Raw genomic sequence first — 18,873 nt, 5'->3', positions numbered from 1 at the left:
GCGCAAAACACCTGAGTTCGACGGGTGGGTTGATGGGAGATGGTATTCACTTATATACCTCTCTTGTGGCCGACTGGTTAGTGTGTCACTGTAGTCCTGATTCCTCGTCCGTCGCTGGTTGATCCCCACGGGACGGTGGACTTATTATCAACTTAAAATTCCCCTTGGTAACATATATGAAAATATATTACTTCCGAGGTAGAGTGAATTGGATATTAAAGGACGTTTGTAGCTTTCTGATTGTATATGAATCACGGTGATGTGATAAATAGTCATAATATGGCTCGTCGACAAACGCACTACCACGGTCAACATGGCAGAGGTGGGTGGATATCGTCTCCAAACGCAAAACACCTGAGTTCGGACGGGTGGGTTGATGGGAGATGGTATTCACTTTATACCTCTCTTGTGGCCGACTGGTTAGTGTGTCACTGTAGTCCTGATTCCTCGTCCGTCGCTGGTTCGATCCCACTGGGACGGTGGACTTATTATCAACTTAAAAATTCCCCTTCGGTAACATATATGAAAATATATTACTTCCGGTAGAGTGGTGGATATTATAGGACGTTTGTAGCTTTCTGATTGTATATGAATCACGGTGATGTGATAAATAGTCATAATATGGCTACGTGCGACAAGCGCACTACGGTCAACATGGCAGAGGTGGGTGGATATCGTCTCAAAGCGCCAAAACACCTGAGTTCGACGGGTGGGTTGATGGGAGATGGTATTCACTTATATACCTCTCTTGTGGCCGACTGGTTAGTGTGTCACTGTAGTCCTGATTCCTCGTCCGTCGCTGGTTCGATCCCCACGGGGCCGGTGGACTTATTATCAACTAAAAATTCCCCTTGGTAACATATGAAAATATATTACTTCCGAGGTAGAGTGAATTGGATATTAAAGGACGTTTGTAGCTTTCTGATTGTATATGAATCACGGTGATGTGATAAATAGTCATAATATGGCTCGTGCGACAAACGCACTACGGTCAACATGGCAGAGGTGGGTGGATATCGTCTCCAAGCATAAAACACCTGAGTTCGGCGGGTGGGTTGATGGGAGATGGTATTCATATATACCCTCTCTTGTGGCCGACTGGTTAGTGTGTCACTGTAGTCCTGATTCCTCGTCCGTCGCTGGTTCGATCCCCGCGGGACGGTGGACTTATTATCAACTTAAATTCCCCTTGGTAACATATATGAAAATATATTACTTCCGAGGTAAGTGAATTGGATATTAAGGACGTTTGTAGCTTTCTGATTGTATATGAATCACGGTGATGTGATAAATAGTCATAATATGGCTACGTCGACAAACGCACTACGGTCAACATGGCAGAGGTGGGTGGATATCGTCTCCAAGCGCCAAAACACCTGAGTTCGACGGGTGGGTTGATGGGAGATGGTATTCACTTATATACCTCTCTTGTGGCCGACTGGTTAGTGTGTCACTGTAGTCCTGATTCCTCGTCCGTCGCTGGTTCGATCCACGGGACGGTGGACTTATTATCAACTTAAAATTCCTTCGGTAACATATATGAAAAAAATATATTACTTCCGAGGTAGAGTGAATTGGATATTAAAGGACGTTTGTAGCTTTCTGATTGTATATGAATCACGGTGATGTGATAAATAGTCATAATATGGCTACGTGCGACAAACGCACTACCACGGTCAACATGGCAGAGGTGGGTGGATATCGTCTCCAAACGCAAAACACCTGAGTTCGATGGGTGGGTTGATGGGAGATGGTATTCACTTATATACCTCTCTTGTGGCCGACTGGTTAGTGTGTCACTGTAGTCCTGATTCGTCCGTCGCTGGTTCGATCCCACGGGACGGTGGACTTATTATCAACTTAAAATTCCCCTTCGGTAACATATATGAAAATATATTACTTCCGAGGTAGAGTGAATTGGATATTAAAGGACGTTTGTAGCTTTCTGATTGTATATGAATCACGGTGATGTGATAAATAGTCATAATATGGCTACGTCGACAAACGCACTACACGGTCAACATGGCAGAGGTGGGTGGATATCGTCCAAAGCATAAAAACACCTGAGTTCGACGGGTGGGTTGATGGGAGATGGTATTCACTTATATACCTCTCTTGTGGCCGACTGGTTAGTGTGTCACTGTAGTCCTGATTCCTCGTCCGTCGCTGGTTCGATCCCACGGGACGGTGGACTTATTATCAACAAAAATTCCCCTTCGTAACATATATGAAAATATATTACTTCCGAGGTAGAGTGAATTGGATATTAAAGGACGTTTGTAGCTTTCTGATTATATATATATGTATATACGTGTGTATATATACATACATATATATATATATATATATATATATATATATATATGTATGTATATACGTATGTATATATACACGTATATACATACATATATATATATATTATGTATTTACGTGTGTATATATACATACGTATAAACATACATACATACATACATACATATATATATATATATATATATATATATACATATAAGCATCAGTTCAAATCTGTTAGCATGTAGTCTAAGATATATATATATATATATATATATATATATATATATATATATATATATATATATATATATATATATATTAGGCTACTTCTAACAGATATGAACTAATGCTCATATTTTAGTGTTCTAAATTTTGGGAGGCCTGTAAACACGGTGTGTGTGTGTGTATACAGTGTGTATGTGTATATATATATATATATATATATATATATATATATATATATATATATATATATATATATATATATATATATATATATATATATATTTAATATATACACACACACGTGTATATATACATATATATATATATATAATGTACATTTACAGCATTTTTACAGGCCTCCCCAAAGTTTAGGAACACTGAAATACGAGCATCAGTTCACATCCGTCTAAGATTACAAGTTCTCACAAACTCCACTTGAGTAATCAGATCGAGCAGACACAAACAAATGCAGGAATGTGTTCTGTTCCATTTCAACAGTCTTGAAACAACTTCATTTCCTTAACAGACTGACAATGAGCCATCAAACGTGATTTACCATCCCATAACTTCCCACAACATATTAACCCTCTTCTTCCAGTAAACTTGTAAAAATGAATGACTCATGAAATCAGGGTTGGGGCCAATCAGTGCTTATGGCAGTAAGAAGCGGGCGTTGGAGCGTTTTTGACAGCATGATAAAGAGATTCAAAAGATAAACGTGATGAAGTACAAGCATCTCAAGGTGAAACTCGAAGACAACCTCACAGTAGCACCAAGAAGTAATAGTTAGAGAGGTTGGACAAGACAGAAGAACTGAAGAAAGGAAGCCGGGATGGAGGTAAAGTAAAAGGCTAAAACGTGGATAAAGCTAGGGGCTGAAGGGGTGCTGCAAACACCCTTCAGTAATGCCAACAGTACACCAAATGAGGTGCACTGGCGATACTATCCCCATGGAATGGAATGCAATATAGAATTTATCCCAAAGACCAAGTGCTGGGGCCTATGAGGTCATTCAGCACTGAAAGGGAAATTGAGAATAGACAGGTTTGAAAGGTGTACCAGGAGGAAAACCTCTCACTTGCATAACGAAAAAAATGGTTAGGAGAGAGAGAAAGAGAATATGACTGGAAGAGGTACAGTAAAAAGAATGAAAGGGATTGCAGCTACGGACCGAAGGGACGCTGCAAAGAACTTAAAGTAGTGCCTACAATGCACCGCGTGAGGTGCACTGACGACACTACCCCCGCTACGCTAACTATCCCCATATGGGACCAAATGTTTACTGAGGAACGAAACAAGGCTTTGCGTGGCCACACAAACCAAGTGATTGGTGTACCCTTCTAGCGCGTCTGCATTAGACTTTCTTTTCTCTTCGTCCATCGTCTACTTTAGAATCAATTTCTCCATCTGAAAGCCGTATTACTCCCTTATAAATCCTCACGGACCAAAACTGGCATCTCAGAAAACTGCAGTTCTCAATTTTTCTGACTTATTCTCGGTACGCCGATAATTTTTCCTTTTTCGATAGTTTCCTTTTTAAAATTCTGGCAGTCTTATTGTCTTTGTCGCCAAATTACTTCCCAATGTCTTTCAGGAACATCATCCTCTCTAAGGGTGGAATTTTAGTCATAAGAATTAATTTTGCAAGAACATGAAAATGACATGTATATCTTCTCTCAAAACTCAGCCTGAGGATACTGCGTAAAACCATCTTGGACTTTTACTCATAACAATTCAATAAAAAAAAAAAATACAGATTTACTGTCATTCAACAACTTAACTCAAGGTCGTTTTAAAATGGTTATTCTTCTATACCATCCCAAAATTATATTGTCGCATTCTGATTAGAATAGGATTAGAATACAGAATTTAGGCCAAAGGCCAAGCGCTGGGACCTACGAGGTCATTCAGCGCTGAAAGGGAAATTGAGAGTAGAAAGGTGTAACAGGTGTAACTTCGCAGCTGCACTATGAAACAACTGTTAGGAGAGGGTGGAAAGTCATATGGAAGAAAGAAAATTTAACTGGAGAAAGTACAGTAAAAGGAATGAAAGGGGTTGCAGCTACAGGCCGAAGAGACGCTTCAAAGGACCTCAAGTAAAGCCTACCTTGCACCACACGAGGTGCACTGACGGCGCTAGCCCCCTACCGGACTCGCATTCTGATTGGTATTTGGTATTCTTATAAAAAAAAAAAAAATTTCTTTGCTACTGACATTTTTACCTATTTGGTAACAATAAATCAGTTTTCAGGGCTGCACAAACGTTCTCCTCACACAGAAAGTTAAATCATACCTAAGCATTAGCAGAGTAATAAGCAGTTACCAGCCGTAATTGTAACTGACCATGATGGAGGCCGGAACTGGCAACTGAAATATCCTGCGCCATAAAATGGAATTTAATTAACTGTTCAAGTAGTTTTATCATTATACTGGGTAACAAGAAATTAATTTTTCTCTGGTATTCATTATTAGTGAAACTGTGCTTATTAACATTAATTTCATACATCTTTCACACAGGAACTCTGGTGGTGCCTGATATAATAGCCCTTTTTCAGTCTATAATAAAACAGAATATAGAATTTAGGCCAAATGCCAAGTGCTGGGACCTCTGAGGTAATTCAGCGCTGAAATGGAAATTGACAGGAAGAAGGTTTGAAAGGTGCAACTGAAGGAAAACCTCGCAGTTGCACTATGAAGCAATTGTTAAAGAGGATGGAAAGTCAGACTGAAGAAAGAGAATAAGAACGGAGGTACAGTAAAAGGAATGAAAGTTGCAACTAGGGCCGAGGGGACGCTGCAAAGACCTTTAAGTAATGCCTAAAGCGCACCACATGAGGTGCACTGTTGGCTTTTGGTGGCTAATAATGACTCACAATTCCCTTAAAACTTTCCCTCCTCAGTCAAGGTAAAAGTCGATGGAAATAAGAAACTTAGGCTATATACAAAGTTCATGCGGTGTTAATTAGTGGGGTGAAATTCGCTCTTATAAACTGAAAAACATTATATTAAAGCATTCCACGTTCTTTTACTCCGTCAATTTCAACGCTAAAATGATTTAAGTTAAGCAATACATCGACTGAAGCAATTTTTTCTGAAAACAAATATATACAAAACAAAAGGATTATAAAACGGCAGTACACGCGCGTGTGTGTGTGTGTGTGAGAGAGAGAGAGAGAGAGAGAGAGAGAGAGAGAGAGAGAGAGAGAGAGAGAGAGAGAGAGAGAGAGAGAGAACTTGGGTTACGGAAATGGTTAAAAAGTTGGATCAAAGGTCATCCGCATAGACTAAAGCAAAAACAGTTCGGAGAGTGAATGAAATTGACGGCAGCCTGTCCACAACATCAGATATAGAAAAAAAGTGCACTTTGATCCCAGCTTGCCCTCAGATGCATCACGGACGACCATTGATCCTCTGTTCCTCACTAAAGATGCACTGGGACTACGGCAAAATCCATTTGGCAACATAACGCTTCTGGAAGTCCCTTCAACACCTAATAAGAAGTGTAAGCTAAGTAGCTGTTTGATGTAAGAGGACATGCTGGTGGAATCTTTTATGCTTTTCTTAAGAATATTAAAATCCACAATTCAAATGAGTTATATCGTGCCACGGAATATTATAAAAGTAGCTGTAGTACTACACATCACAACCACTACAGTATTAAAGAGAATTTTAAACTCTAGGAATAAACTTCTATGGTCAGACTCCGTTCGAACGAAAGAGAGAGAAAAGACCCCATTGTAAAAGGGTAAACTATCCTGATATTTGGAAAAGAGGGATGATGAATAAATGAAAGTGGGGAAAGCTGCCTCTGCAACCTCTGGCCAAACATTAAAGCGATGAATGAAATGAATTCCTCAACGAGTCAGCTGACACTAACGTCAAGAGAGTCGATACACTGGGCGCAGGTGTCGCGTCTTTTTCGGAGATGGCGATTTTATGATTTAAATGGCATAACTGTTGGCTTTTAATGTAAGGCTTGAAGAGAAAAGTCTTAAAATGCTTTTAAGCACATAACTGGAATTTGAAGTTTACGCTTCTACGATGGTATAGTGAACTATACTGCTCGAGAAGTGCTGTGTTAAATGTGTGCGCGTGTATCCTCCATTTATCTAATAATAAAATACACAATTACATGTGCCGGGAGTTGCTGGTAATAAATAACAAAAGTAAGAAAAAAGAGAGAAAGCGTAGCCTACCTATTTGTAATTGTTGGAAAATGTGGACCAGAAAGCATAAAAATCGAAACAGGTAAAGACTGCCTGGACAACCCGGTGCAAAATGACTAACACTAAAGATGAATTTGAAATGCACTAACTGTTATTAAAGAGTTGGAGCACGAGTCGCAATTATTTTCCGAAAGATATTATCAATTATATCATCAAAAGTTTGCCGCCTTTCACTCTAAACATTCACTGTCTGAGCATAATACCAATAATGTGGATCTGAAAGATGTGACGCCGTACAAGTGCTCTGGAATGACTGCTCAAAGAGTAACACAAAGAAATGTTTACCAGGTACGGGAGGGGAGAAAAGGCGACGAACAATCATCGACAATACACCTTTAAGTAAAAGAAAGATAGAAAGAAAGGGAACGACGAAGAGAAAATGAACTTCTTGCGGTCATCTCAGGAGAAATTGAAGATAAACGAATACTTGGAATAAGCAACCACCATGAAACACACAGAAAATACTGTAATGAGGTTAAACATAGGAAGCAACGGAAGACCAATATGTTACCTAAAGGCTTCAACTTCTGATAAATGACGGATAACATTCCACTTAATGTTGTTGATAATGATGACAAATCTCTGGCTTCATCCATCGTCACAATAAAATGAACTTTAAAGTAACACAATTTCTGTCGATGTAAATGCCTGCCTTTTCTGGAGTACCGTGCACTCTATAAAACAAGTACGACTAGTCCATAGGTCTGTTTTATGCTACTAAAGACATTTCTACTCCCATTAACTTCACAAATAAGGTATACTAGTTTCCCTAAATACTGGATTATTTTAAGACAGTGTCTCTGTATTCCTTACAACTTAAGGTTGGCTGTTGTAGACGTATGCACATTCTTCCTAGATAGGTAAACCCCCAAATACTTATGACTTCAATATTACTGATACAGATAAATCTGAAACGTGACGACGTGTGCCCGAAATTTCGGCCAAGTATTTTGGGTGGGATATGATCACAACTGCATAAAGAGTGTTACACTATATGCCACTGGTGTTCACTTTTGTTTTGAACAAAACTGACAACTTAAAATTGTCGAGATGTTTAACAACTATACTCCTGAATTCCAGTTTGGCCCGAGTGTACCTTTGAACTTCAACATACACAATAGGACAAAAAAAAAGAGCATACCTTTGTTTAACCAGACCACTGAGCTGATTAACAGCTCTCCTAGGGCTGGCCCGAAGGATTAGACTTATTTTACGTGGCTAAGAACCAATTGGTTTACCTAGCAACAGGACCTACAGCTTATTGTGGAATCCGAACCACATTATACCGAGAAATGAATTTCTATCGCCCGAAATAAATTCCTCTAATTCTTTACTGGCCGGTCGGAGACTCGAACGCGGGCCCAGGAGACTGCTAGCCGAGAACTATACCGATCAGTCCACCGAAGAACTACACACAATAGGACAATATGCCTTTTGGAGCATATAAATTAGATATGTGGCATAAGTAAACTAAATCATACATTTGTAGATAGCTTTTAAGTCTAATTATACTCCGCTCAGAAGATTGTGGATTGCAAAAGGAATTTAAGGTTTCACTACCAAACTGATTCAATCTGGTTCCTTATAAAATTTAGATTCTGAATAAATAAAAAATACAAGATGCCAGCTGGAAGGCAAGAACTCCTTTGGAGCGATCTAAAAATAGAAAGCTCCTGCCGGCCACGTTCCCAAAAAATAGCTAATATAAAACGTCAGGACGGCGATCTTGCTCTCGCTCAAGGGCTACCAAGCGAGGCTTCCTCCCTCCAGCAATGTAAGAATCGGAACAAGTGTCAACCCTTTGGAATCGATGAAGGTACCAAATAACATTTACAGAATGAATTGGAAATTTTTCTGTTATTTTCGTAAGAATCACATGTAGGTTACGACAAATTCATCATACCACCTGAATTTTTGTCTTATCATGTAATTCCGTAATTCTAATTTATTCGTGAAAGTGAACCGCGATTCACACACACCAGATGCACATTAACACACATAGAGAGAGAGAGAGAGAGAGAGAGAGAGAGAGAGAGAGAGAGAACCTCCATTAGGCACGTAGACTTCCCATCGCATTCTTGAGGTTAATGCCATAAATTCCCACCACATTATCCAATCCAAGCACGAGTCTGTGGGTAAGAGAAGAGATGCCTCGTCTCTGCACAAATCTCTTCTATTTCTGGCTTTAATCAATACATTCGGGCTAAATTTAGAAACAATACTTTAACGCGCTGTATGGTTGATGTTGTTAGACTGAAATGATATTCCTCGACTTTCTGGGAGCGATGCAGCTTGCGAAAATGAATCTGCTCCGAGTCCTAATTAAAATTTCACTTACGTTTAAACAAATGAGACGTAATACTGTTCAATGAAGCAATAGAATTTATATTAATATTCTATTCCATTCAATTGCATATTCAGCGTTTCAATAGGTCACAACAACAGGACACCCACGAACTATCGATATAACGCTTCCGATTGTTACATCTATTTTATCCTGTAGCCTATATACCTGCGCATGAACATGTCGCTTTTATCTCTGTTTTTATTATAAAAAATCGACTATCGATTAAATGAAAAAAAAATCATAAGGTAACTCACTCTAAATGCTAGGCTACTTCACATAATTTTATAAAAAACCTTTATTGGTAGACGGGAGGAACCTCTGACATGTACCAAGTCAGTAGTCACTCGACACAACCTTAAGTACCCTCAAGAGCTTCCCAAACATAATGACCTTTCTTCGTAACACTTCCAGCAATCCATCGTCTAACATATCCGTATCCAAAGTCTCCCTTTTTTTCAAAACACTGCTATTAATCAGTTTCTCCTTCGACATGCAATATTTATATCACTGCATTATACTTCGGTTCACCCGCTCACTTACGTAAATCCTTGAATCACCCATTTCTAATATTTCTTCGTTAGCTACCTGTAAACATGTTCCTTCTGCATTTGCTTAATGCGTTCATTTTACTTCACGAGTTAGAAAATTAAAACAAGTTTTGAAAATGCTCAATACACTTCATCAATTAACAACCCGAAATAATTTTCAAAAACTGTCAACTATCTAAAGCATTTTTTCCCCCGCGCATATAAAAAGAAGCCATGCCCATAAAAACAGGGTTCCATTAGCTACAGTAATTCTTTGTCACCATAAATTTTGATTCTCTTGGCCCTTTTGCTCCAGAAAAGGTTCTGGATACCTCTGTAGCTAGTCTCATTTTACATGCTTTTATTTCTTAAAGTGTGTCTACTCACAAAAAGACTTAAGCATAGTTTTTCTCAGCAATGGGAAAAAACAGAGATTGTGACGTTATAGTAGAAATAATGTTGGCAAACTGGAAGTTCCCAAAAAAGCAGTGGGAGTACTCTGGAGTTACGTTGGAGCCTAATGTTTGGCTACTTACACTGATATTAGATTTTTAACTGTTAGGAACTGATGCCTGGACATAAGTTACTAGGTTTTGGTTGATTTGGTAAAAATGACGGGGATAGAAAAAGACGGTGTTAGTTTTTAAGTTGTCATTGCAATAGGGATGGTATTTGACAGATTAAACTAGAATTTAACAGGTTAGGCTAGAGGCTGTGCCACTAGCCTATTACAGTATATGACAATAATAGAGGTGGCGTTTTACAGTAAGGCTACAGAATATAACTGGCATAGCGACAACGGTTCTATTTGAGAACGTAAGTTACAGAGCCTGTGATCTAATATGTTCGGTTGGACTGAAGTTATGCTTGGTTAAGATTGTGAGGCAAGTCTGACACCATTAAAGTATCTAAAGATTCATTAAGGGTTAGGTTAACCGGCGAGAGGTTAGGCTGGCACAGGTAAAGGAACTTACACCGTTAGGTCTTAGTCAAGGCTTTTGTAATTTAGGCGCAGTAGAAAATGCATTTTGTTTTCCAAGTTCTGTGAATACATCATGGAAGAAACACACCACAGAGCACCATGAAACGTGTTTTGCGGTAAAATCCACAGTCGATCACAGTCGTACAAAAATCCAAAACTTTACACTCCTCTACGCTTATCTTGAAAAATTTGAATAGCCTACCCTAGAACCAAAGACTAAAAATAATACGACGAGCCAAGCCGAGCACAAACACAACACTGACGTGCAGTATTTAAACGAGTGAAAAATTGAAGACACCACATTCGTAGCCTAAATGCACCTTACTGTCACGTTCTTAACTTTCAACCGATAAAAAGACGTCCAGTCAGACCAAAGCACTCAGTCTGGAACTTTGAAAGCTTGAAAACTTTTAATGTTTTGATCTATGGTGCAAGTCTGCCGTATGCCAAATTGCTAGCCTAAATGGAGGAAAATTGTTAGGTATCAAAGGACAGAATTATGACAACTCACTAATCCTCGGCACCATGAATATTCTTGCTCTGTTTCCTCTGTACACCCGTTCCGCGTCGATGAGGCAGCCGAAAGCAAGGATTATTGGAATAGCCTGCTTTTCGTCGAAATTTACCCACAAGCCCGAAGAAGCTGAACTAAATGCACCTTGGATTGCATCACGACGTATTTTTTGGTCAGAAGTTTACCAAAACCCAGTAATGAAAGTAACTTAACACTAAATGATGGGGGATTTTTGCAAAACTTCCTGTTAGGATCCTCTGTTTTGATAATAAGCCGTGAACCTTAGTTTTAGCCTAAAAGAGGGAACTCTTCTCAAAAGAAATTTTCTACATCTAGTATTTTCAAGGTTAATCCACTTGGTATATTTACGTTGAATACACTTGAAATTGTGTTCAGATAAATTTCTTTTTTCATTTATTCCATTACATGTGCAATTTCGTAATTGCAAATATCCTCTACGACCACGGTCTCTTTACAAGGGATGTGAAAAATTAATCTTTACCAATTACATATTTCTGAGTGCTTTTGAACGAAAAAAAACATATAAGTTACGATTTTTGTTATTCCATTATAAATTCTGATGAAAGTACAAATGAAAAAAGCAAATATTCCCCTGGAAAGGAATGTGGAATGATATTCACCTTGCATTCCCAAAACCAAAGCGTCTGGTGGCCATCTAACACGTCAAACGCATAGTACATTTTTACTTACCACTAAAAAAATAAATGGTTTTCAGTTTTTGTTTTATTCAAGCTTCGCCATCTCACCAGTATAGCGGGAGGGATACATGCCTTCAGAAGTAAACGCATAATTTGTTCTTGGATATTCCCCTTTCCTGCAAATATTGGTGGCCGGAGAGGCAAAAGTATTCGGGTAGCTAAGTGCAAAAGGATATCTCCCTCGAGTTCTAAATTATTCTCGCCATCCACCTTCATAAGTCAGTTATTTAAACATATCACCCGTTCAGAAAGTAATTTATTTTACCGAATTTTTTGAACGCGTTGAAAAAAAGTTTTGAAAATTTGTGTATATTGTAGATCATAAGCACTGTAGTTATCATTTGTCAGTATGTTTTAGTTATTAGAGAAATAGCAAGAGGATTCCGCGGTATTAGAGCATAACTCACTCATGTTCGTTACCATGCACAAGTTCCTAAACGTTTATCCAATACTTCGTGGCTAGGTAACCACGTTATTAGGCACAGAAGTCGACCAGGGTAAGAGCTGACAGGTTACGGGTCGACCAGAGCACGAGTTGACTTCCACACTGGGATATGTTCTAATTCAAGGTAACCGGGCTCCTATGTCTTGAATTTTAAACTTGAAAAGAGAGCTCTGATTAAATGTCTAAACTTTCTGGGTTGAATTTCAGTTCACGTTTGCCACCACAAAGTTACCACATCTAGTAAAGCTAGAGACAGTATCCCATCCTGGAAGTCGACATTCGGAGAGGTAGACTGATCTGTATTTTTATTTTTTAAATCCATATTTGATTTAAAAATGTTTCTAGAATAATTAATTAATATCCGCAATTTGACCTTGACTGACTGCAGTTTTCCAATTTCCTCTTTTATAATGGTTAAATCTAGTTTAATTTCTTGATGAAAATGCTGTAGTAAAATACAAGCAATTCCAAGTGGTTAGACATGATATTTGCGTTTAATTAGTCAGTGAATAAACTTACTCGATAATCATGTCAAGCTAATTGCTCCTGACACACTAACAATTAAGAATAGTCTGTGACAATCCTGGAGATAAATCGATTTTCTCATCTGAAGCGTAGGTTATTTTACAATATTGATTTTTGTTTTTTAAAGCCAAGTTAGACCAAACTGATTTTCCTACCAGCTCAACATACGAACGATCGTCACTGAATGGCATAAATAACATCACGTCCAGTTTTGCCAATTCTCTAAAACTGTGGGATACGGACAAAAAAAAAAATCACTATAGCGATGACGAGTGTTAATATAATTATACAGTAAAGCGATAAACTCCTCATGGTGAAATGTCAGAAACAAGAGACTTCAATCTCCGGAAGCCTAACGGCGCCAGTAGGAGGTCCTACTGCTTGTCTGATCGACGTAGTGTCTTACTGTTGGCAGACTCTAGAGTCAGACACTTAAAAAAATCCATGTTGTTACTATGGAATAGAATTTTTTTTTTCTTACTAATTTACTTTTGAAATTCTTTAAATTGATATTAGTTGTAGAAGGTACTCCTGTTAATATTCCCAAATCGTTCTTACATGCTTATTTTAAATACTTTTAAGAACCTGTAACCACAAATACATTTATATCTTATCTGCCCATTCAATTATATTTCTATTAATAATAATAATAATAATAATAATAATAATAATAATAATAATAATAATAAAATATCAATGTATTATCTTTACAACCGGCTGCCTCTTTTCACTTCAAATATTCGATCAATTAGATTGTTAGTATTGTAATTCAAATACCAGCCAGTTAACTAATATTGAACATATGGTTAAGTTGGTCGTAGGTCAAAGACCAAATCACAATATCCTGGAAATTATATATAGACTGATAGATAAATAGATAGTTATACTGTATATATTAGGGATACAGAAATATTTGTGAGCAGTCTTAACTACAGTCTGTTATGATAAAACAAAGTTTATCTGTTGATTCATTTCATAGAAATATTGAAAATATTTTGATATATTTAGAAAATAGCATTTACCAAGTAGCTGCCAAGCAACAAGGCTCCAGCTGTATTTTAACTGTCAATGAAGAAAGAACTCGGCCATCTGAGGGCCTTCAGGTTCTTTACAAATATAATATTTAACGTTAAGGGAACACACACACACACACACACACACACACACACACACACACACACGAGATCGCACTCAAAAGACTGGTGAACGAACGATGTAAAATAAACACCCCCCCAAAAAAAATTTTTTTACAATACTAAGTCCCAGAATTTTTTTCAACAGAAATGGTTGTTACACAGCACAGCACAGCACGAAGGTAATTAGCGCCCACAATTTGCATCTAGACAATAAGGATGATCCTCAAAATGGGCAAGTAGGTCAAGTTTTACACAAAGTCGTAAAACTTTGTCCTAATGAAATTACCAGTAAAAATGAAGAGAGTAATTATGGTCTTTTAACGAATTACTTCAAGAAGCCTTTGCCTTTCTTATCTGCCACACGAGATGGAATATTAAAGACAGAGAGAAAACAATTCTTTAATCTATCTTTCCTCTGCAATAGCCGGAGATATGTGAATTAGAATTCATGTTACAAAAGTTGCAAAACCGAAGAGCATGGTGGTTATATTTTGTCTTTGATTAGAAAGTTATGTATGTTTGGATATACTTGCCCACATGCGGAAAGCGAGAGAGAATGTGAAACATTCTTTGTAACAATAACAGTCACTTTGCTAACATTTTATGTTCCTCTGGGACCTTAATGCTATGGGAGAGCTTGTCTTTTATCTTCTTCTTCGTTTAACGTGCTTTTTCCCATTTTTCATATGGGGTAAGCACGATGCCTTCTTTTGAAGGATATATCATCATATTATGGGATAGAAGTGCAATATCTCAGAACCACTGGATGCTGTTTTATTCAGTGAGGGCATGGAATCTTCTTATCCAATATATATATATATATATATATATATATATATATATATATATATATATATATAGATGTGTGTGTGTGTGTGTATTTAATGCTCTTATCCAGCTGAGGGCCAGTGAAAAAAGGGAAAACTTAATGGATTGCCAGCTATCAGGCCTTAACCCAAAAGAGCGATGGCCCGCACCGTAAAGGATTGAGGATGAAGAGAATCAAGGCTAACAGCAGCAGGAAGGTGATTCAGAAGCTAATCAATAAGCAGGAAAGCAGTCAAGATGTCCTCGCAACCCGAAGATTACTGAATTCCTTGAAGCAACTCTGGATGGGCCGTAATAGTACCTATGAGGGATAGAAAGTAGCTTTGTCTTGGAGATAAACTTTTCTAAGTACGTTAATTTTCGTTTCACTATGCATGTAAGAGCAGAACCAGTGAATGAAATAAGCGTAATTCGTGACTGGGTACCAACATTAGAAGACGATTTCAGTTTCAAAGGAACGCACGAACAGGAGAGGTAGACTAAAAGAAAAGCGTAAGGGAAGGAATAGAACCATCAAAACGTATTCTAGAGAAATGGGGGATGGAGCAGAAATTACGCTGTCTACAGCAACGAAATGTCAAATATGCTTTGTATTCCCAGCATGTTTCTTTCAATTACAGCTCGTGTTATTACCAAATGAAAGCTAAAATTACTTGCATTTACTTCCATAATAAGTTCATAGGGACCAAGGAGTTACATCAACAAGCAGAGTGAAAGCTGAAATTAATTTACCTAATTTATTAGTAAACAGAATACCTAAAATTTTTAGACATGCCCATTATATAGACGAGCTTGTTGGCTCATGCTACGCGCGCTGGAACTCGGCGCTGCTGTCTCTTCTACCCTCCAGATCTCCTACCTACCCCACCCCCTCCCAGGGCGGACAAACAGGTTTGCGGGAGGACCGTGGACGTCTTCCCTACCTTCCCGTTCCCCTACCTACCCCGACCCCACCCGGGGCGGATAAACCTGCTTGCAGGGGGTGGGTGGTTGTATCATGTCTCCCCAACTGTCACCATATATATATATATATATATATATATATATATATATATATATATATATATATATATATATATATGGGTGTGTGTCTGTGTATGTGTGAGAATTTAAGTTATCCGTAAGTACGGTCTTAGGATAAGAATATGAGTCGTGTAAGTATACTTGTAAGTTAAAAGTATACTTGTAAGTTATGTGTAACTGGTAATGGTTACGGATGACACAATGGTGATTGGAAATGAAGAAAAACAGCAGAAACTACAGAACGAGTTTGAAAGTGTTTGCAAAAGAGAAAGTTGAGAGAGAGGTGGGTAAGAGCAAAGTTATAAGGCAAATGGAAACCAAAAAAAGGCACAACGTACCCGGAAAAGGATGTGGTTCCTTCGTACTCTGGAGTAACAGTAAAGGATGATAGCAGGATGAGAGAAGACAGCAAGTGAAGGAAGAAAGGTGGCAAGTTGTGCGCAGAAGACAGGGATGAGACTAGAGATAGAGGCAAAGTTAGGAAAGTATGAAAGATTTACTGAGCAAAGTCTTCTTCATGAGAGTGAAGTCTGGACGTTGAGTGGAGGTAAAAAAAACAGTTGAAACTTAAAATGAAGTATTTGTTTAATATGTGTAGCATAAACAGAGACGAGAGGAAGGGAAATGATGGAAAGCACAGAAAAGGTGGTTAAGACTAGCGTGGTGAAAGAAGGGTCTGGGTGCTTTAAGACAGTCCGGCCACTCGAGAGGAATGGCGGGCGATAAATTGTTGGCAAGAGTTTTCAATAAAGAGGAATTGGGAGGGAGGATGAAAGGAAGATCAAGAGAGTGCTGGAAAGATGTAAAAGAGGTATAGGGAAGGAAGGTGTCTTATACCCTGCAAGATAAAGGTGAATAGTGAAGTGTGTTCATTAGGGGTTCGATTGGCTACTTATGAACCTTTTGTGTGTGTGTGTGTTTGAAACAACTAATGTGGCACAGGTTTTCTGCAGAGATTCAGCCACGACTCAGTAGTTAGGATATGTACGTATATACTGTACATACATACCCTATGTATATATGCATAATCACACATACATATATATATATATATCTTATGTATATTCATATACGAGTGTATATATATATATATATATATATATATATATATATATATATATATATATATATATATATTCATTCATATACGAGTATATTTATATAGGTGTGTGTATGTACATATACATACAGATATATATACATATGTATATACATGTGTGTGTGTATACCCACATTACATAATTCCTTGTGGCTGGACGAGTTGATTACGGCATTTCTTTCAAGGACTGACACTCTTAACTCGCTCTGTTTTATTCCAGGAATGCAAAAATAATGCGCATGAATTTATGCATGGACGTGCTGTTTTCCCGCACTTGTTATTTTTTAGAGAAAGAACAAGAAAAATCTAAAATACCTGAGCCTAGAATGAAAACGCAAAAACCTCAAATTTTTTTCAGTCATCAGGTCTTTCTGGTTCCAGCAATCAACAATAAAGTAATTTAGTTTGTATATTAACTCCAAACGTGAGCCAATTTCGTCTGCTCAGCCATCTGAAAAAATATATTAACTAACTTTTGTGGAGATCAGCATCCTCTAGCTTAATTGGTTAGGCAATTTTTTTTTACTAACTCCAAGCTTTGTAAATCTTTGCCTGCTTCAATATGCCCTGATCCTTTTAGAAAACTTCACGGTCTGACTCCACTCTTTAACCTTCGCTCGCTGCTCCCTCTTATGCAGGCATTCAAGTAAGAAGGAGGAGGAAGTCAGGTGTTAACAATGGTTCATAAAATCTGCCACATTCTTCAACAATTCTCATCGGCTGAATAAAATCTCTTCAACGGTGGCTATGAAAAAAAGCATGGAATGTCTTTTGCGTGAGAGGTCACCAAAGTAATTACAGTGCTGTAACTTACAATTACGTACCGCTCGGTACGCTCATGTTTTTATGTTTCTCGATGAAGTGCAATGCTGTCACTTATTCATACACCCCTAGTTATTTTTATTTATTATCAACACGTGTAATCATATGTATATGTATCTGAGTACAACAACTACTATATTATACTTGTTTCACACTTCCTCATTTGTCAGAAATTTTATAGCCTTTTGATTTATTTCAAATCATAACTCATATGAACAGAATACCAAACAACTCACAAATAAATAGTAACTTTCCAGAAAAATCTAGCAAATCATCACTCCCAGTTTATTAAATGAAAAGCTTATATTTACTGATACCCTGAGTCTATTTCGTGACTACCTTCAAATTAATTTGGTACAGTCTTGTGGACTTCGGAACTAAGAAAAACTTTCAAACCCTTTCTTCACGAAAGCCTCATATTACGAGGCAGTTACCACTACTTATCCTTACAGCAAGACACACTCCCACGCATGCGCAGTGATAACAGAAAGCCAAGGAACATTTCAGTCATCCTCCCACCATAGTCCTCAATCCACGAGGGGCAAAAATCTAAAGAGAAAATGCCTTGGCGGATGGGTGCGGCAGGAATGAGACGTGGGATCATGTGTGGGCGTACACTCGCGCACCGCCCACGCCCATGACGAGTCCCCTAAACAAAGGGAGCCTGAGGTGAGAGGCGGGTCAGATGTGAAACTGAAAGCTGTTTTTCATGAACAAGAGACGGTTCCAAAAACGAAAAGATATTTAATTAGTCGAGAGTTTACTTAGACGAGAATAAACAATAACACTGAATAACTATGTCCACACGCGAACGATGCTTGTACCTATTGATCTATTATTAAATACGAGTTCACGCACACACACACACACACGTATACATGTATAATGTATTTATTTGTGTGTATTATACACACACACACACACACACACATATATATATATATATATATATATATATATATATATATATATATATATATATATATATATATATATATATATATATATAACTACACGCCTTTCCCGCTTAGATATGGTAGCTCCTTGAATTACTGAGATGATATTAATAGCCCCATACCCTCCTCAACGGAAGGTCAGTGAACTTACTTACCGAAGATGTCAGACAATTCTTAATTGTCACCCAACCGATAACTGAATAG

General features: G+C 37.9%; 1 protein-coding gene across 6 annotated transcripts in view; it reads right to left on the bottom strand.

Annotated features, from left to right (window-relative positions):
* jef (major facilitator superfamily domain-containing protein 6 jef) overlaps window positions 1–18,873 on the bottom strand; it is an 89,150-nt gene that overhangs the window by 62,617 nt on the left and 7,660 nt on the right. Inside the window, exon 1 of one of the 6 annotated variants that reach the window (XM_067102437.1) lies at window positions 11,114–11,406. The exons of 4 other annotated variants lie outside the window; for them this stretch is intronic. The gene's annotated coding sequence lies outside the window, so the exon portion shown is untranslated. Of the gene's footprint in view, window positions 1–11,113; window positions 11,407–18,873 lie in introns of those variants that run through there. One more of the 6 variants, XM_067102435.1, reaches the window with a different exon arrangement.

This window comes from Macrobrachium rosenbergii, chromosome 59 (assembly GCF_040412425.1).
Source record: "Macrobrachium rosenbergii isolate ZJJX-2024 chromosome 59, ASM4041242v1, whole genome shotgun sequence".
Lineage (NCBI taxonomy): Eukaryota > Metazoa > Arthropoda > Malacostraca > Decapoda > Palaemonidae > Macrobrachium > Macrobrachium rosenbergii.
This window is presented reverse-complemented; position numbering and strand designations above follow the sequence as displayed.